At 43.7% G+C, this 22,343-nt stretch overlaps 1 protein-coding gene across 1 annotated transcript in view; it reads right to left on the minus strand.

Annotated features, from left to right (window-relative positions):
- Positions 1 to 22,343, minus strand: part of LOC123504021 (zinc finger MYND domain-containing protein 19-like) — a 67,276-nt gene that overhangs the window by 19,218 nt on the left and 25,715 nt on the right. The gene's annotated exons all lie outside the window — the stretch shown is intronic.

The following is a 22,343-nucleotide window of genomic DNA, read 5'->3' on the forward strand; positions in this document are numbered from 1 at the left end:
ACTAACGGAAATTTATATAGCTTTTAGTCCTGAGTGTGTGGGACGTCTAAACACACACATACACACACACACACAGCCCAGTAGCTCAGTGGTTAGAGCGCTGGCTTCACAAGCCAGAGGGCCGGGGTTCGATTCCCCGGCCGGGTGGAGATATTTGGGTGTGTCTCCTTTCACATGTAGCCCCTGTTCACCTAGCAGTGAGTAGGTACGGGATGTAAATCGAGGAGTTGTGACCTTGTTGTCCCGGTGTGTGGTGTGTGCCTGGTCTCAGGCCTATCCCAAGATCGGAAATAATGAGCGCTGAGCTCGTTCCGTAGGATAACGTCCGGCTGTCTCGTCAGAGACTGCAGCAGATCAAACAGTGAAACACATACACACACACACACACACACACAAAGTTGAAGTGTTTTATTAATAAATAGAATTAAACGTGAAGTAATTCAATAGTCAGCATCACTACTAGTAAAGAAATCTATATGAGTCTTTAAAAAGTTGTGAGTGTTAGATGTCTTCTTACACACACACACACACACACACACACACACACACACACACACACACACACACACCGCGTAGTGTAGTGGTTAGCACGCTCGACTCACAATCGAGAGGGCCGGGTTCGAATCCCGGTAAGCGGCGAGGCAAATGGGCAAGCCTGTTAATGTGTGGCCCCTGTTCACCTAGCAGTAAATAGGTACAGGATGTAACTCGAGGGGTTGTGGGCTCGCTTTCCCGGTGTGTAAAGTGTGTTGAGGTCTCAGTCCTACCCGAAGATCGGTCTATGACCTCTGAGCTCGCTCCGTAATGGGGAAGACTGGCTGGGTGACCAGCAGGCGACCGAGGAGGTGAATCACACACACACACACACTGATCTCCCCACAACTCGCCTCCAATTACACAGTCACAGCCTACCATGTCCTCACTTTTACTCCTGCCACTCAACAACAAGTCATCCCAGCACAAAATGTCATCAGCCTCTACCTCGCATCCGCCCACACATCCGCGCACCTTCCCGCACCCACCGCTTATCTAAGTTAACAGCACAACACCGCTTTAGAAGTCAGTGAACCGGCGGCGCTATCGAAACTTTGGGGCGAGGAATGAAACTTGTTGAGAGAGAGAGAGAGAGAGAGAGAGAGAGAGAGAGAGAGAGAGAGAGAGAGAGAGAGAGAGAATTTATAAAAAAACGTGTGTGTGTGTGTGTGTGTGTGTGTGTGTGTGTGTGTGTGTGTGTGTGTGTGATTGTTACCCCTTTCACCGTTAGACAATTTTTCCTATAATCACCAACAATCATTTTAGACTCTTTTAGCACTGGTCTCTTAAACACTTCTCTAGCCTAGAATAAACACAATCAACTTCCCATTCTCTCTTTCTTTTCCTCCGCCAGTGTCCTTGCAAACAATTTTTCACAGGGGTCTGAATGTTGAAGGGTGTGACCGCAGCAGTGAAAGAGTTTAGGTAGACACTCCTAACCATACTTGTTGTGTTCGGCATCGCTTTACACACGGACTTAATTCTCTGATAAGCTTAAATACACGCTGATCTTTCACTCCTCTCTTCCTTCTGTGGTGACACGTGGAGAAGGGAGCGAGGGAGGGACGGAGGGAGGGAGGGAGGAAAGGAGGGAGCGAGCAAGAGGTGCTGAAGAGGTGAATGAAATGTACCGTAACAAAGGGAGCCACCAACACGTGTTTATTTTCGTGGTTGTGAATTACGAGTAAGAGGATGAAAAAAGTGTTTAGCATACAAACATGCAGATGTGTAACTTTTGAAACCACATCTCTGGTCTGGCTGAGAGAGAGAGAGAGAGAGAGAGAGAGAGAGAGAGAGAGAGAGAGAGAGAGAGAGAGAGAGAGAGAGAGAGAGAGAGAGAGAGATACTCTTTAATGGTCCTCAAAACAAACGAGGAACAATTCTAAATCACAGCACTACAACCACACCTCCTCCTCCATCTCCTTTCCTCCTCCTCCTCTTCCTCTTCCTCTACGCGAACATGGTTTATTCAATCGATGGCGGTGGGAACGGCAGCAGCAGCAGTAACGACGCTAACGAACGCACTCCACTCCACTCGTTTCCTAGAACAGACGAGACTTCGAAACTTGACCAAACCACAAGAAGTATTTACATTAACGTGCCGAAGATTCATGTACTACGAGCGAATGTGTGTGTGAAGGAAAAAGAGAGAGAGAGAGAGAGAGAGAGAGAGAGAGAGAGAGAGAGAGAGAGAGAGAGAGAGAGAGAGAGAGAGAGAGAGAGGAAAGATTTTTAACAGTAGGACAATTCTTGCAGCATAACAGACACGAAAAAAATGGTAAGGGAAAATATGTAAAATTCTTTATAATCTTAACATAAAGACAATCACAAGAACACAACAAAGATGAGATACAAAAAAGAAGAAAGAGGAAAAATTTTAACAGTAGCACAATTCTTGCAGCATAAAAATAACAAAGTAAAAAATAAAGGAAAAGAATATGTGTACAATCTTTGCAGCCTTAACAGAAAGACCATTTCACGAACACACAGAAGATCAGATACAAAGACAGCACAACAGTCACCACAGTTCATAGACGACCATCGCTTAAAACTCCTACAAAACGAACACGACCTATTTACTACACGACAGAGAGAAACCAGACAAGACAAAAGAACACACATACACACGAACACGAGGGGGCATGGAAGAGGACATGGAAACTTGGATGAAATGAAACTCTCTGTAGTAGAAGTCGTCGTTGTAGTCGTAGTAATAGAAGTAGTAGTAGTAGTAGCGGTGAGGGTGGAGTTAGATGAGTACATAGGAGTAGGAGATGGAGTGTTTGGGGTCAGGAGGTGGAGGTAGTGGTAGTGGTGGTAGGAAGGTACAAGGGGGAAGATGGAGGCAGCAAGAGAGCGGGAGGAAGGCAGGGGGAGCAGCTGCAGGGCCGGAACAAAGCAGGTGGTGGGGACAGCATGAACAGCTGTTAGGTGAGTTCTGTACAGCCACTCCTGCCACCCCTTAACCCCTGAGCCCCTCTCCCACCCCTAGAACACCACCTCTATTCTACCATTTAAACCCTACACCCTATACCCTACACACACACACACACACACACACACACACACACAATGATATAGGTAACAACAGATAGATATATATAAAGAGAGAGAGAGAGAGAGAGAGAGAGAGAGAGAGAGAGAGAGAGAGAGAGAGAGAGAGAGAGAGAGAGAGAGAATGGATACTAAGATAGACATAATCAAAGATTGAGGAAGCAGAAAGACAGAGACTGAGAGAAAGGCAGTCAGAAACAAAGAAGAGAGAGAGAGAGAGAGAGAGAGAGAGAGAGAGAGAGAGAGAGAGAGAGAGAGAGAGAGAGAGAGAGAGAGAGAGAGAGAGAGAGAGAGAGGAACAAACAGACTTCCTTTGTCCACACGAGCACCGATAAAAGGCTTTCGCAAACATAATGTAACAAAGGCAACAGTTGCAAATTAAAGGAAGGTTTTCGTATCACTTCCCAGCCCACGCGGCGGCAAGGAGTCCCCACAGTTAGCTAGGCCGGGAGTCCAACCGTCCAGTAACATACCCTGCTGTCTGATCTCCGGGTAGAGCATGAATGTTAACCTCGACACTCACCCCGAACAGGAAAAAAAAAAAGAAGAGCGAGAGAGAGAGAGGAAAAAATAACTCCACCGCCCATGGCAGAACCAGTGATTCTCAGCTGAACAGTTAGCCACCCTCCAGGGCCAAGTGTCCGGGGTTAGACTGGAAGCGGCGCCGACCACTCACTCGTGTCCGCCGAGCAACCGTTGCCTCCACACACTCGACACCAGCAGGAATTCAGGGCGATGAGTGTGTTAGGAAAATGTACGTGACGAGTGATGCACGGGGAGAGAATCTTGGGTCTTGGGTCAGGCGGTCGTTGTTGTGGTGGTGGCGGTGCTTGAGGCGACGATCAAACGCCCACGCGAACCTTCCCCTACCGTGTTGTTGGTAGCCACGGGGTGAGGATCGGGCAGGGAACACGCGGGGCAGGAAGGTCGGGGTTTTCACCAATGGGTAGAGAAAAGACCACAGAATCTCAGATGGCGTGACTGTGTAACTTCATTTTTTTCTTTTTTTATTCTCTCCCGAACTTCCCACGACTTGGAAGCTAAAAGTGAAAGTTCGTAGGAAAATAGTATATTATTATCATCATTACTATTATCATTGTTGTCGCTGTTACTATTGTTGTTTGACATCGTAGTTTTCGTTATCATTAAATTTTTTCTTTTGTTTTATAGCATCACAATTCGTACTTTTCTAACGTCTATCGCTTATGAAAGTATTTGTATAGGAGCGCAGCATGATTTTAAATAACATGTAGAATATTCTCAAAGGGCACTAAAGACACTAAACCTCATGGCGCGTGTAGCTCTCACATTCCGATCACTCACTACCAGCATCCTCAAAACCTGATCACGTGGAGGCCTCTCAGCTTGACAACAAAACAGAATTCTAAATTTTACGTCATTTACTTCTACAAAAATGGCACTAACACGCTTTCTTCTCTTCCTCAATTGCTCAGTACTCTCTCTCTCTCTCTCTCTCTCTCTCTCTCTCTCTCTCTCTCTCTCTCTCTGTGTGTGTGTGTGTGTGTGTGTGTGTGTGTGTGTGTGTGTGTGTGTGTGTGTGTGTGTGTGTGTGTGTGGAGGGAGGGGAAGGGGAGATGTTTGTCAGCCTGTCTATCTGTTTCTGGTTTTGTTCTTATATTTGTTTAATCTTTGTCCATTTTTCATTGGTTCTCTCTCTCTCTCTCTCTCTCTCTCTCTCTCTCTCTCTCTCTCTCTCTCTCTCTCTCTCTCGCCCTCAACCATGACCACCACCGTCTCCTCCTCAACCACCACAATCACTACTATTATCCACTCCCGCCTCTGTTGCTCCTGTCTCTTACCATTTTTTCTCCTCATCTTCGAGTTACCTTTCTCCACGTGGACATAGAAATAACAGAGAGAGAGAGAGAGAGAGAGAGAGAGAGAGAGAGAGAGAGAGAGAGAGAGAGAGAGAGAGAGAGAGAGAGAGAGAGAGAGAGAGAGAGAGAGAGAGAGAGAGATTTAATACATATACATAACCTGAATTCAAACACTTTACAACCTCCATTCAAAACAAGAAAGCAAGGTTGAAGCGAGTAAGAAGCAACACTGCAATGCTATACCCCGGCTGGTCCGTCTGTACCTCACTGCCCCGGGCCAAGACAGGAGACTTTATATATACGTTTATACTATGCAGTGCCCATCAGATTTACTCCCCCTCACTCCATCCCACCTTCACTGGCTTGTCCACGCCCCCAGCCCCGCCCCAACCCTCACCTGCCATCACGACAGCACCAAGGCACCGTGACTGTTCCCACCACCACCACCACTAGCCCTACCACCACCTCCACTCACCCAGCCAGGCCTCCACCACTATGTTCAGATTTTATAACATCGTGGCCTTACCTTAACACTCCTCCCACCAACCAGACGCGTTCTCACGGTCGCCTTACCGCACCTCTCTCTCTCTCTCTCTCTCTCTCTCTCTCTCTCTCTCTCTCTCTGATAAGGCAAATTGAATATAAGAAGTTACACACTTACACACTGCCTCGAACTATTAACCTCATATCTGAATGTACGACAGTGAAGGTTACACACTATTTTCTTTTTTTCACCGTTTTCTTCTCACACGGAGTGCGGCCATTCAAGCTTGGGTGCGTGAGAACTTGCCTGGATGATGCTAAGGTAAATCTATGCATGCGTGTTGATAGGATGGAGACAAAACGTTCCCAGCGTGTGAGTGAACATATTTGGTGTCGTAGTAAGCTGATTCACACGGAGCTCTCATTCAGTTTACTTTCGCTTTTCTTTTTTTCTTCAGTCACACGTCCTCTGATCCGCTAGCAGTGTTCTTGTATTCCCAGATAACCGATGTACTCTCACCAGATCATGACCTTCGAGTTGGTTCCTATTCTTTGACGTTTTTGGACTCACGATAACTATGAAGGAATAATTAATCGGATTCTCACGGTATACATTTTTTTTCTTTATCAATAGTGCATATATTTTTTCATTAAACATTGTAAGGGTTAACGAAGGAGATAATTCAACCCACCGTTAAAAAAAGAGGGGAAGCAGAAGAGGTGAAACTTTGTGAACTAATGATGAAAATGCTGCAATCATGTACTTAAATGACTAATCCGTCTAGTACTCAATTTCGAGGCGCGGCCATCAATAACAATTACACTAATGACTGCGATGATGGCGGTGATAATGAGCGTCGTATTATCACCGCTAATATTGTAATGCCAACACTAAATCATGACGGCTCTGATTACGGCCAAATTAGTGATTCTGATTACAGCGGTGGTGGTTGCAGAGATGATGATGATGATGATGATAATGGTGGTGGTGGTGGTTGTGGTGGTGGTGGTGGTGGTTGGGGTTTGCTGGGAAAAGTAGTAGTAGTAGTAGTAGTAGTAGTAGTAGTAGTAGTAGTAGTAGTAGTAGAACAAGAACAAGAACAAGATATACAATAACAACAACAACAACAACAAACACTCCAAACGAACTAGGTTAAACGGCAGCGCTGATAACGATGACAACAGAGGTAACCAGTGAGCCCTCATACGACTGGCGCACTTGTACACTGACGATTGACTGTTGCGACAGGACACACATTGCACAAAAATGAGGCAACGACAGTAGCAAGGCTCAAACAGTGACGGTATTAATAACATCGCCAGTATCACGTCGGCTTTACTAGCTAACACACGTATAGCTTATAATATTCTGGACACTGATGTTGACTTTCACTGGCAGATTGTCTTTCTCACAATCACAGAAGAGAGGCAACAACAGTGACAAGACATATAGTGACATTAATATTAGTATTGATATCACAAGAATGACGGACAGTATTCTGGACACTGATGTATTTAGCTTTCACTGGTAATATAAAGTCTTTTCCTATAATCACCTGTATAGCTTCCCAAACACCTTTTTTTTATATACTTCTCACTTTAGATATCTATTCACAGTTGTTGTTTTCATGAGTATTTTGTAAGTGTTCCTATTTTGTGCTATCATTTCGCTTATTCATTTGTCTCTCATGTACTCTTCAAAGTAGTCTTTCTAACTTATCCTACACTTTCCTCTTTCTCGTATTCGCATCAGCTCCATCTATAACTTACACTTATTATTGCGTATCACAGCTTTTAACTAGTTTCGTCATAGTTAACATATTTTCCTTCTTTGTGTCCATTATTTTGTTTTCTAGTAATGGTCTCAAAGTTAAAAGTGAAAGAGCTTATTTACTCAACAAATGAACGGAAAGGGAAGTTTGTAAGCAAGGAAAATGCGATTACCAAGTTGTTGTTGTCGCATTTAATCCTCTTTACATTAGTCAAGGTATCCCAGAGGAAGAGAGAAGGAATCAAGTAATTACAAAGCTAGTTAATTAGTATGTGCTGGTATCATAATTACAGGCAAGGTCACATATATTAAATACAATATAATTATTCATGGTTCTCGATAATGGCACTACTGATCACTTACTCTGTGGCTACTTATTTTCGTTCACGATATAAATATTTTTTGGCATTGCGACCTACACTTGCAACCTCCAGAGTTTCTCAAAGTTCCACCTGATACTCATATAAGCCACGTGACACATTATTAGACGTGCGGTGATGTACACGAACAGATGTAAATATAAACACAGTAAGCAACACAAATCTATGAGCCACGAGTTCATACTATGTTATTCTCTCCCTCGGATTATGATGAATGATACGTTACAGCGCTCCGGCACGACCCTATTTGGAACACGCTGCACGCTATGGATCACTTTACCCACTTTACTCTGCAAGATATACTGCGAAAATAGGACAACTTTCGCAACATGGTGAACAAATTGATAGCCTCCCTCTGAATAAAAATAAATAAATGAATGAATAAATAAATAAAAATCTACTGAAAATAATCAGTAAAATTCTTAGTTCCAAAAATCTTACTACACTTTGAAAACACTTTAGTATTATCATGTTAGATTCTGAAAAAGGTCACATACGAGCATAAATACGACAAATTCTTCTGTTTCATACAATTTAATAACACACGAGGCATGAGAAAGTAAATAATGAACCAGGCACATTTTTTAAAACACATCAAGACTGTATTCTAAGACCAGAGAGATAAAGAGCCAACTTGTCAAGATTATATCCTCATTCAGAGATGCAGAATCCTCATTAAACCATCCTAAAACCATGAAAACACCCACAAAAAAAAAAAAAAAAAAAAAACGCCAATTACTTCCACTAGACCCTGTATACAAAAAAAAAATAGACGAGACGAGACAGGAGAGGTTCAAAATACGACCCTTGAGGAAACGAAGCATACGAGGAACACTATAAGGGGAGGGGGAGACCGCAGCACCTGGAGAAGACCCGCGTTAACCTCTTCAGTACTGGGACGCATTTTTACCTTGAGTTTTGGGTGTAATTCGACGATTTTATTTACATTAGGAAGGCTCTATGGAGGTCAGAAAACTAATAGCCACAGTCTTCACTATCTTAATACCCACACGTGTTTCTGAAGCTGTATAAAATCGCCAAATAGTAAGCAGAATTAATATGAAAATGTGTCCTGGTACTGAAAGGGTTAAAATAAAGTGGACCTTCGCTCGCTTGTTTACACACAGACTCCCTCGCTACAAATACAGAGCACCAAGAATGTTTTCTTTCGTTTGATATTTAAGTTCAGTGGCTTCAGTTCAGGCGATTAATGTTTGGTTGTTTACCACTAATCTCTCTCTCTCTCTCTCTCTCTCTCTCTCTCTCTCTCTCTCTCTCTCTCTCTCTCTCTCTCTCTCTCTCACACACACACACACACACACACACACACACACACACACACACACACACACACACACACGTCGGCTCCCAAATGCCTCAACACCTGTTACACACTTGAGCTCAAACATATCCCCCCTCCCTCACCCCCCTCCTCCTTCCCCTCCTCCTCCTCCTCCTGCTCAATCATTATTATCATCGTCATCATCAAGGAAGTGAGAGAGAGAGAGAGAGAGAGAGAGAGAGAGAGAGAGAGAGAGAGAGAGAGAGAGAGAGAGAGAGAGAGAGAGAGAGAGAGAGAGAGCAGGTTTACTTACAGACGACGGTGCCAAGTTACGTTTAAAGAACATGATGCATGATACCACCACCACCACCACTACCACCACCACCACCACGACCAGCACAACCCTCTCCCTCTTTCCCTGTACTCTTAAATCGCTCAGGAAGCCCCAACCCTATACCCTCATAAATATACATGTCACTGCCACCAGGGGACTCTGCCTCCGTCTGCACTGGCTCGCCAAACACCCTCGGAGTGTCTCTTGAGTAAATATATTAAAACTACACTAAGTCTTTCCGTGCATGTGTGTGTGTGTGTGTGTGTGTGTGTGTGTGTGTGTGTGTGTGTGTGTGTGTGTGTGTGTGTGTGTGTGTGTGTGTGTTGTGTGTGTGTGTTTCACTGTTTGATCTACTGCAGTCTCTGACGAGACAGCCAGACGTTACCCTAGGGAACGAGCTCAGAGCTCATTATTTCCGATCTTCGGATAGGCCTGAGACCAGGCACACACCACACACCGGGACAACAAGGTCACAACTCCTGATTTACATCCCGTACCTACTCACTGCTAGGTGAACAGGGGCTAGCCGTGAAAGGAGACACACCCAAATATCTCCACCCGGCCGGGGAATCGAACCGCGGTCCTCTGGCTTGTGAAGCCAGCGCTCTAACCACTGAGCTATCGTGTGTGTGTGTGTGTGTGTGTGTGTGTGTGTGTGTGTGTGTGTGTGTGTGTGTGTGTGTGTGTGTGTGTGTGAATGGAGAAGGAGGAGGAGGAAGAGGAGGAAGAAGAGGAGGAGGAGGAGGAGGAGGAGGAGGAGGAGGAGGAGGAGGAGGAGGAGGAGGAGGAGGAGGAGGAGGAGGAGGAGGAGGAGGACAACAACAATAATAATAAGAGGAACAAGAACAATAACAAGAAAAAAAAAGAACGAATGAGAAACAAATCTGTAACACTAACACCACTACCAAGCACACACACACACACACACACACACACACACACACACACACACACACACACACACACACACACACGAAAGTCAAAGAAAAAGACAATACTGACAAAAAACAACAACGGTAGCACAAAGTCCACAACAACAACAACAACAACAACAACAACAACAACAACAACAACAGAAAAACTCAAGTCTCTCACTTCCTTTTTTGTCATTTTTCTATTTTTTCTCCTCTTTTTTTGCTGCTGTGAACGTGTATTATAAAAAAGCAAGGTACAAATGTGCGTGTGTGTGTCTACCATCACCACCACCACCATCACTACCACCACCACCACCACCAGACTGCCTTTGAGGGACTTCCACGTCACCTTCCCACATTCCGTGTACACTCAGTTCAGGGTACTCACTGCCCCGTATTTGAGTACTAATCCCTCCCGTCCTCCTCTCTCCTCCCTACCTTGTGTCCTTTCCCTATTCACTCACACATTCATTCTTCCTTCAATTCACAAACCGTTTTTTTTTTTTTTTTTCCCATATTAACTGGAACACATTTTATCTCGAGATTTGTGTACGAATAGATCATTTTATTGACATTAGGAAAGGGCTATGGAGGTTAGAAGATTAACGACTACAGTCTTCACTATTTCATTCCTCCACATGAGTTTCTGAAGCCGTATAAAATCACCAAAATAGTAAGAAGAATGAATATGGAAACGCGTCATGGTACTCAAAGGGTTAATGATGCAGGATTTTTGTCAATACAATCACTAACGATAGACAACACTCTTCAGAATCCTGGTAACTTCAACTATATCCTGTTAGTAGCTGGAAAGACAATCACCAAAAGGAGTTAAGCTTCAGTTTTTTGTTGCCCTTGGCCTCTCTTACATAAAAAAAAGAAACCTATTACACCATAAACACAAGGAGGAAGAAGAGGAGGAGGAGGAGGAGGAGGAGGAGGAGGAGGAGGAGGAGGAGGAGGAGGAGATGACAAAAAAGAAATAACAAAAAACAAGAACCAGAACAACAACAGCAAAAACAAGGAAGAATTAAGAAAGCATCATAACCTAAATAGTAGAGCGTTCTTGCCGGAAGGAAAATAAAATTGCCTTGAAATATTTGTTTGCTAAAGGAGAGTTAGCGAGCAGAAGCAATGTTTTTTTGGCCGTCTCAAATTGCTACTCTCCGCAAGCTGCATTGTACGTCATTCTGCAGTGTATACCAAACACAAGCAGACCATTAGTGTGAATTTTTCAAGCCTCATCCACGATCAATGCGGAAAGTGACCTCCAACATCATACTCATTGGGGGAAAATGTAACAATGTATTGCTTACCTTATTTGGAGAACACGCAGGTAGTAAACACACACACACACACACACACACACACACACACACACACACACACACACACACACACGATAAGATTATTACTCTTACAAAAAGGGAAAAAAATCGTAGTAAACAATATATATTACTTTCTTTTCTTTTTTTTTTTTTACGCTCCAAGACGATAAGTGACGTGACAGGGTGTATTTTTACTGTGTGTGTGTGTGTGTGTGTGTGTGTGTGTGTGTGTGTGTGTGTGTGTGTGTGTGTGTGTGTGTGTGTGTGTGTGTGTGTGAACAATGCGGCTAGTGCGTGACCTGCGGGTGTCACAAAGCGAGCCTCGTCAGCCACACAACACCTCTTTAAACCTTATTTGTGAGGACCTCTGCTTTAAATACTGCACTAAGCTTTCCTTTTACACCAACATCTATTCATATACCCTCCCTGCCCCGCCACCACCCCAGCCTTTTACTGTCTTCCTCCTCTTAGTACACACTTCTTAATTGCTGCCTTATTTGTGGTGACTTCTCTTGAATTATGTGGTAAGTTTTTCTCTTTATACCGAGCTCTATTCACATTTTTTTTTTACTTGTGTTACTGTCTTCCTCCTCTCGACACACACTTCTTCACTGCTACGTCTCATTAGTGTTACTTTCTGCTCTCAAATTCTGTCCTATGCTTTTTAAAACTAAGCTCTATTCCTCATTTTTTCCCCCATGTTACTGTTTTCCTACTCGTAACACACTAAATTGCTTTTATTCGTATTAGTTTTCATTTTCATATTCGGTGCTGAGAACTTAACTTATCCTTCATATTTAGCTCTATTCTTTATGTTTTCTCCCTATTACTAACATCATCCTTCCAGTAAACACTTCTTCAACGTCATGGCTTGTGTGGTAACTTCTACTTTTAAATACTTCGTCAAAACACTGTTCTTACACCAAGTTTTATCCTTCATACTACATTTTTTCCTACTATCATCATATTCATTAGTCAACCACCCAGCACTTCAGTTCTATCTCTTGCTTGTATGAATGATGCAACAGATCTTGCTCAAATACTCTGTAAGCGTATTATTATTATCTTTTCTTCTTATGGTTATATTTCTTTTATTTCTATTAATTGCGTGTAAAAAAAACATTATTCATTGTACTATTTAATAACTACTCCATTCTTATATTTTTTTGTCATTATCATCGTTACTAGGCGATTATTGATAAAAAAAATTTCCACTATGTAATAAAAATGCTACAAAATTCATTACTATTATTATCACCACCACCACCACCACCACTCTCCTCTTCCACTATCATTCCATCTCTTACCAAAGCAGTTAGTTAGAATGACTTCCAAAAACAGTCAAGTGAGAATCTAAACGTTGTTATGTTATGTGATCCACCACCACTACCACCACCAACTTAGCACCACCGCCACGTACTGAGTACCACGCGTGTTTCCTCACTAAAGCACGTTGCGTAAAAAGACAAAAAACCTGGTCAGTGAAAGAAAGTGCCACAGTGCCATTCAAGTGCCTCAGCTTCATTACCTCAACTCTGCATGACACTAACCCATTCACTACTACATATCTAAATTAAGTGCCACCCTGTAAGAATATACTAAACAAACACACACTATCAACGGATATTTAATTTGAGATAACTTTAGTTCCATTCCGAAAAGTATCATCCTAAACTTGAAATCCTTCGTTCACATATAGATTAAAATTAACTGATATCGAAGGAATTGAGACATAGAAGCAGTCAGTAGTATAATTTTGAGCTATAAGACATAATTATATTTCCCCTTATATTCTCCCTTACCAAATAATCTGTCATATATACATTAAAATTAATCAATGATGTGGTAGTGAATGAATGAGATAATGTATAGAAGCAGTCAGCAGTGTAATCTTGAAAATACATCCTTACATTTCTCCTTATATTTCCCCCTACCAAATAAACTTTCATATATACATTAGAATTAACTGACGGTTTGGTATAGAAGGAGTTAATGTACAGAAGCAGTAGGTAATGTAATCTTGAAGCATTAGGCACCCTAGGCTTTATTCTCCGTATCAACATCATCATCTTACCTACTAACTGCATTTCCTGTCGAGGTTACACGTGTATATTCCAAGAAATACATCGTTATCACCAGGTTTTATCTTATCAATCCTTTCACTGCGATATACAATAGTTCAAACACTAAAAGCACTCTACAAAATATTCTCAAACATCTATGAACGATAAATTAAGATAAATAAAACAGACAAAAAGAAAAGAAGGGAATCAGAAGAATAAACAATCTTGTCTTAAGTAGATGTTTAAAGGAAGCTGTAGTACAAAAATGTCTCAGGATGCTTTAGAAATAAGGAATGATACGTCTAATGTCTGTGGAAAAAATTAAACACATACGAGTTTCTTTGTATCTACTACATTATCTCATAACCAGTGATTGCGCTTCCTGCTCGAGCCGTGTATAGACTTGACGGAAAACTTGATAATTTTAGTTTACGCTTTACGAGTACGCTTACATAAACATTTATATTTTCATCTATATTTTTGTCGTGTGTGTGTGTGTGTGTGTTGCAATTCCTCTAAACTAGCTGTTTAAAAACAATTCAATTTCACTGTACGTCACACACACACACACACACACACACACACACACACACACACACACACACACACACACACACACACGTGAACACGGTCACAACAAACAGGATCCCCACCATTGACTATTATACTCTCGCTGTGATAACAAACATAGGAGCGTTTCCGAACCACAATCTGCCTTGCCTGCGTGTCCACTCGTCCGGGTGACTGCCTCGATTTCATGGAGTACGTACCAATCACCGTGCAATGTTTGTCTCTGTTAGTTTGAACTGCGTCACTGGTCGTCTCTATTTCACAAACCGCTTTGCTTTTCTGTATACGTAACTTCATCTCGCTGTTGCATCTACATTGTTCCCTACACATCACACTCTTCCTGTTCCTTTAGTGGCATAATGGATAACAAGGGTAGCATCAATAAAAATCTTCAGGGTTGCTACTCCTATTCACGATGGGGGACAAAATAACGGGTTTAAGCTTGATAAAGTTAGATTGTAGAAGAGATGAAACGAAATAGGTTCTGTAATAGTGGTTGATGAATGGAATAGACTCAGTAATCAGGTTTTTAGTCCCAAGTGAATAGGGAGCTTGGAAAGATTAGATAGATTTATGGATGGGGATGGCAGGTGGTACAGAGGTGTGTTTTATAACTGTAGGCCTGATGGATTCTTGCAGCTTCCTTTATTTTCATGTACAATCCCAGGTACATTTCACTCTGACCCATCCTCACCAACACAAGAACCTCCACACAATAACATCCACTTAGCCCCTTTTCTCTTCCTCTCCACAACAGCCCACTCACTCTTATCACATCCACCATCAGTCCCTTAGTTACATGAGCCTGTATTTCCGTCCCGCACACTTGTATCAGAGGCCCACCCTGCCACCATGCTACCACCAGCACCGCCACTTACCCCCATCTTCCCACCACTACTACCATTGTGACCTGTTCTACATCACCATCGCTGCAGTTCCCCTTCCTACATCAAACCCCCGCTGCCCATCACTATCATCGCAATGCAACTTCCTGCGTCATTACCAACATCCTGATGGTTTGCCCTCTTGCACCATCATCACTGCCATTGTTTCTTATCACTATTCACCCTCCACGTATCACCACCACCATCAATACTGCTAGTCTTTCGTCATTATCATCACGATAATATGTATTTAACATATTTCTTCTCCTTCTTCGACTACTGCTATGATTACTACGACTACTACTACTGCTACTTTATCACTTTTACCATTCCACGCCTCTTGCTTTAGATTAGATAGAGTAGCTTATCACAAACAGCCTTGTAAAGTTCACCTGGTCCATTGATGTTAGTTCTTATTGTGTGTTCTTTTGTCCACTATTACTACTACAACCACTACTACTGCTATTACTACTACTGCTGCTACTACTACTACTACTACTACTACTACTACTACTACTACTACTACTACTACTACTACTACTACTACTACTACTACTGTTCATCCTCCTCCTTTTTTTATCACCTATATATAAAAAAATAAATGTGTTGTACCAAACAAGAGAACAATCCATACAATTTCAAATCCCTTTTGTTCACTAACTATTTTTAAAATCCCACGAAACTGACTCAGAGTTCGCATCCCGGATTTCCAACTGGAGCAATCAGCCGCGTGCAATACCTTTTTACAGAAGGACTGAGGGGCTGAGAGGCGCAGGTGTAACGGTCCCTATCTGATAAACCTGTAGACCAAATGATAAAGTCTAGTCCTGATACGAAAACCAGGAGGTGTAATTTCCAGGACCACGTTTTGAAACATTTCTGCGCCGCATACCAGTTGAGGTTATCGTGTTTTTATAATTGTAGTAATAGATAAACAAGATTTCCACATCATTAACAGGAGAAACAGTCATGAGAACATGGTTAATCATTTTTGTGGCCTCTAAAAACAGTCGCGGTGAGAGCAAAGCGTTTCCGAACAGACACATGAAACACTCCTGAGAATACGACTTACTATATCAGCAAACTTTGAAAAAAAAAAAGCCGAAAGAACAAAGTTTTTTAGAATCTATACGACAACAGAAAGAGAGAGTCATAAGAATATGGCTTATCATCTCAGTGGCCTCTGAAAACAGTCGTGGTGAGAAAAAAGCGCTTCCGAACATGAACACAAGAACTGAGAACACCGCTAATCATCAATACAAACTCTGAAGACAGCCGTGATATGAATAAAGACGAGCACAAAAGGAAAATCATGAGAACACGGCTAATCATCTCTGTGGTCTTTGAAAACAGTAGTAGTGAGAGCAAAGCGCTTCCAAACACGAGCACAAGGAACAACCTTGAGAAAACAACCCTTGAAAACAACCGTGGTAAGAGTAAAGCCTTCCAGAATACGCACCCTAGAACTACATATCATGAGGTACTACCAGGAAGGGACGCCCGCAGACCTCGTGGCCTGTGTGGGGAGAGTTAATCGATCCTAAATTCGTTCGGGGAGAAGAGGCTGTGCTGACTGGCTGGGAGGAGGCTCGCGTGGTAAGGGTGGTGACAGGGTAGGGGAGTGTAATGTGACGCTCTTCTCCACCCTTTCCTACTGCACTGTACTTTCTGTCTTTCCCCCTATTAATGATACACGGGGTTGTAAGATTAGGATTTGTACAGCACCTATATGGTTTTGTGACATTAGCATTGGTTATGTCTGCTATATGGTGGTTGATGTTATTATTGTTGTTATTACTACTGTTGCTGCTGCTACTACTACTACCACTAATACTACTAATACTATTACTAGTCTAACTCTTCACAAACATACTTTTCAGCTATTACCATCATCAATATCACCATTATTAATCTTATCATCAACTTCCCCCCCCTCTCTCTCTCTCTCTCTCTCTCTCTCTCTCTCTCTCTCTCTCTCCACCCAACAAAAACCTCCCACATCCCGCAAAATAATATAAATACAAAAATAATTCATACTGATTCAAGTAAAGCCTTCCCATTCAACTGATTCGCTTGAGACACCCGCATGAACCACCACCACCACCACCACTACCACCACCACCACCGCCATTGTTAGAACAGCGGCAGGAGAAAGTAGATACAGGATGCTCATGGTGATGGTGGTGGTCGTGGTAGTAGTGGTGGTGATGGTCGCTTGATAGTGGTAGTATGAGCAGTAGCGGTGGTGGTAATGGTAGTAGTGATGGTAGTAATAGTGGTAGTGATGGTTGTAGTGGTAGTAAAGTAAACTGGTAGTGTGGTGGTGGTAGTGGTTGCGGAGACATGTGGCAAATCCTGGTTAATGTCATGGTGGTGGTGGTGGTGGTGGTGATGACGGTGAGGCAGAGGAAGACAACGGAGGCCTGCAAGAGAGAGAGAGAGAGAGAGAGAGAGAGAGAGAGAGAGAGAGAGAGAGAGAGAGAAGGGGGGAGGGGGTGAGGCAGCTGGCGGTAGAGCACGCACAAAAGGGCTACCATGGGACAGGAGGGAGGGGGGAGGGGAGGACTAACAGGAAGGAGGAGAGAGAGGGAGGAAAGAAGGAAAAGAGGGAGGGAGAAGGGAGGAACTCACACACTCATAACAGCGTCGCGTCTCCATCACCAACGAGTAATAATAGTAGTAGTAGTAGTAGTAGTAGTAGTAGTAGTAGTTACGTCACTAAATCTGTACAAATTACAAATACAAAATTATAAAAACTGACATCCTTCCTAACAACAACAACAACAGCAACAACATACATCGTCGTTGCCATGCGATACTCATGAAAGAAAGATTTGTGTAGTTTTTTTTTTTTTCATCATAACAATAATCGTTTAGATAAAAGAGGAAAAAAATATAAAAATAAATAAATACGGAAAAAGTGGACATGATGAATGTGTCTACGTGTGTGCGCCTAATGCTCTCTCTCTCTCTCTCTCTCTCTCTCTCTCTCTCTCTCTCTCTCTCTCTCTCTCTCTCTCTCTCTCTCTCAGCTGCCAACGTATATAATCGATTGGGGTCGTGTGATGCACTAAGCCCTAACCTAACCCTACCTCCACTACCACCACCACCATCACAATCACCACCACCACCTGAGCCCCAGAGAAACCCACGTCAGCTGTTTTTCCTTCATTCACTCACTGGCTCCAGCAGAATAATCATCATTATGTCTCACTTCCTTTACCTCGATGAAAACTGCCTCCTCAAACGGCTAAAATGCACATTCGGTGATGATTCTAGTTAATGTGTGAATAAATGCTTCGTTACGTATTCAGTGCCTTCTATCCCTCGCCTGGTTCCTCTCTCCTTACCAGCGTGGCCTTGAGAAAAAGATGCATCGCTATAAATATGAACTGATTGCATGCGTTCATCTGACGTTTTCTTTGTTATACCGTGCTCTGATCATCCCGTCCTCTCACTCATCATCCTGTCCCTCTTCTATCTTCTCCCTACAGCTCTGGGCTTCCTCACCCCATGGCCAGCACACGCCCCAGCTGTACGCACGTCCCTCGAGGGGGGTTGGCGTGCTGGAGGGAGCGGTATCGGAGGGACAAGGAAGGGGTGTGTGGCTTGATCCCACCCTGCCACCGACAACCGTGTTCTGAACTAATTCTGCGCCGCATCGCCACTACATTCAAAAGGCTCTTGTTGAAGTTACACTGCATTTCAAGGGTGTGTTTTATGATTATAGTGATAGGTTAACAAGATTTCTACACTACAGGAAAATTACTCTTGAGAATCCGGCTAACCATCTCCGTGACCTGCGAAAATAGTGGTGCGTGAGCGAAGCGTTTCAGAATGTGGAGATTAGCGAAACTCGACCAGCGCCACAAGGCAATCCGAGCGTGCCTGATGAGGAGCGTGGTGTATTTGTATATGAATATATATGTGAATGTATGCATGAGTGTGTGGTGATAATACAGACACCTAATACGTGCCATTTGTGCCTCACTCATCGAAACCATTCCCCGATCCTCTCCCTCACCGCCCCTTTCACTCAACGCAGTACGTGAACGCCCCCTCTCCATGGAACATTTATCAATCCTCCTCCCCCACCCTCTTGAGCCGTCACCATTACGGGTACTATCACCATTACCACCGCCACTGTAAACAACAACATCCCAAGGCTCTGTTTCTGCTATTTCTTCTACTGTTTTTCATGATGTAGTTGCTGTTGGTGTAGAAATAGACGATTATGCAGTAGTAGCCGTCAACAATGTCACAACTAACATCACTTAAACATCTGCTTCTATTACGCTTCTGTTGCTGATGATGATAGTGGCTACCGTAAGTGCTGTAACGGACCATCACCACCATTATGTAACACTAAATAATACAATAGCAAGAAAGTCACAATGCCATACCATATACTAAGTCTGGGATCCGCTGGAGTGGTTTTCTTTATTAGTAAGTACTTCAATGTTCGCCTTTTTTTAAACATGTCGCATTACGCATTTGTTTGAAGGCAGGCAAGAGCGGTGTCTCCAGAACGCCGACTGAACGGCCTGGAATGATATGCAAGTCTTGAAGGATAAAGCAAGTGAATGGCGTGTTATCCTTCCTTCTTTTCCTCCTTTGAATTTTGTCCGATTTAAATGCCATACCAGGACAGATAAAAGGTGCATGTTATCTTTTAAGTTGTTGGTTTAATAAATGGTCAGATTTAAAAAAAAAACATTGTTGCTATACTACTACTACCCCACCACCACCACCACCACCACCACCACCACCACCACCACCACTGCTACTACTACTGGAGGCGCTACTTTATTTCCCAGTTACTCATCAATTATTTGAGAAAGAGGGAACGGCAAGGTTACTTTGTAGATTATATTAGTAAACTTTTCCTTGTCAGTTCCATTTAATAATCTCAAGTGGAAATTCCTTCAGGTATTCAAGCGTCCTTTCCTGATTCTCATGCTAGTTTATTAGGAATCCTGAACCAACAACAGGAAAAACACAAGAAAATATGACTATACAATCATCTTTAGGATCTTTAAATTCTAATGAGACGCGAAACAATTAGCAACCGGAAGCAATGCATGGTCTTTAAAAAGTATCACAAGAAAGTTAATGATAAGAAACAATACATTTTGCAATTTCCTCGTGGCTCAAAGACTGGATGTGGCTGCAGAACAAGTAAAGATGTCTCAGAGTGATTGGTTATTAGAGAACAGTGTACTAAGTGGCGGTCAAAAGGTTACTACGGGTTTGTATCCTAGAAACTTCCTTATTGCGCGACTTTCCCAGCTATTAGTGTGCCCTAGTCTTATTGTGACTATCAAGGATTCTCCGCTATTACGAAAGGCCATGCAGCTCCTTCTCTCCCCCGCTCATTATTATAATTTTGCAATGGTTATGATTCGCTTAATAACCTTGCGCATTTTTTTTCTCTTTTTCCCTTCTTTGTGGTATTCCTAGCGACCTTGTGTTTTCCTCATGTCGTCATCATTATCTTTCAAGGTCGGAAATGCTTCTCTCTCTCTCTCTCTCTCTCTCTCTCTCTCTCTCTCTCTCTCTCTCTCTCTCTCTCTCTCTCTCTGGTGTTTGATATTAGCATGCATAATAATGACACTTGGGAATGAATGTGTGTGTGTGCGTGTGTGTGTGCGCGTGTGCGTGTGTATGTGTGCGCGCGTACGGTTGAGTGACCTGCCAGGCTGCCCGGGGTGACGCTCGGCGGATGTCACGCTCCACGCTCACCATCCAGCTGCTGTTACCCTCCCCCATTCCCCAGCCGCCACCACCGCCACCACCACCACCACCACTACCGCCTGCACCGCCAGTAGCACATACCCTTCCTATCCCTCAGCAGTGCCGCTAGTTTTCTTATGCCTCGACACACACACACACACACACACACACACACACACACACACACTAAGCTGACATCTCTCATGTTAACAGCAACGAGAACATCGAGAATATTAGATAGGAGAAAAAAAAAGGGTGGGGAAGAAGAAGAAGAAGAAGAAGAAGAAGAAGTAATACAACAGCAACTACAACAACAGCTACTATTACTGCTACCATTACTACTACTATCGCCACCAATACTAAGGTAACGGCAGGAGCGATGATCAGGATGCTTAAGTAATATATATACCGTAGTACTCCGCGACACTGGTGGACCGGGGCAGCAAGCTGAGTGATGCAACTGGGGATGTGGCAACACTTATGAAATCGAAATGAAACGGTGCACCTAATTTATATATTCTTTTCGCTACGACGCGGCGCGGGAGACGTTCATGCATGAATCTCAAGCAGCAGAATCTTGTCTTACCTCTGTACGTTTCTTTTTTTCTTTTTTTCAATTATTGTTACGACGCCCAAAGTTGTCGACTCATCTGACAGGCTGCATGTGTGTGTGTGTGTGTGTGTGTGTGTGTGTGTGTGTGTGTGTGTGTGTGTGTGTGTGTGTGTGTGTGTGTGCGCGCGCGTGCGCTCGCTCGCTTACTTTCTCGTTTCTGATGACAAGGAACCATGCAGTGTGATTTCAACGCTTCCACGAGGATCTCTGCAATGTTAGTGACTCTCTCTCTCTCTCTCTCTCTCTCTCTCTCTTTCCAGTACGCACGCACAGGAGAGGTGGAGGGTGAGCATGTCGTTCATTCCCCAGGGACATGCGTCACCTGTGCGCCATCTGCCGGTGCTTGACGATGTTACGGATTACCACCCCACGCCCCTACAACTTTCACTGCTGCTGCTGCTGCTGCCGTGACACGGAGAGGGAAGCGAGGGCCGCCGTCCCCTGCGACTCTTACTTCCGCCCGTGTTAACCCCTGAGGGACTTCCTGGTGTGGGGGGAGACTGAGTAATAGCGATAAACAAAGCGAGAGGATTTTAAACTTCTGTTGTGCTGGAAATACGAGTGCGTATATCTGCCGCAACCATCACTTACGCTACCCCCACCACTACTTCCACTACCTTCAAATCACACACGGTTGTCAAAGTTGTAATTGTTAGCTACTCCCTCCATTCTCTTCCCTTCCGCCGCCCTGGAGTCCTCCCCAGAGTACAGCAGGAGGCCAGGGCGGAGGCGACGAAACGGTATTGTGTAGCGGACACTCGCCAGGGGAGCGCCGCCCAGCCGGCCTCGGAGGAAGGAAAGTGTGCGCGCTATCGAGGTCGGGGCAGCCAGCTTTGTCAGCGTCATCAAAGGAACAAAGAGGACTCGATAAGCGGACCAGCGACGAAGGCGGCGGGGAAGCGGGTGTTGTTCCCTATAGCCAAGTGGTCCTTTGCCCTCACGCACAAAGCTCACCTCCAGACCTCGCCACGCCTCGCCAATCCAGCCCATGCCTCGCCCGTCCGCTCACCACCAAGACAGCCAGCCAGCCACCCCTGTCTGCCCCGCAGCCACAATTCTAACC

This window comes from Portunus trituberculatus, chromosome 15, assembly GCF_017591435.1.
Source record: "Portunus trituberculatus isolate SZX2019 chromosome 15, ASM1759143v1, whole genome shotgun sequence".
Classification (NCBI taxonomy): Eukaryota; Metazoa; Arthropoda; class Malacostraca; order Decapoda; family Portunidae; genus Portunus; species Portunus trituberculatus.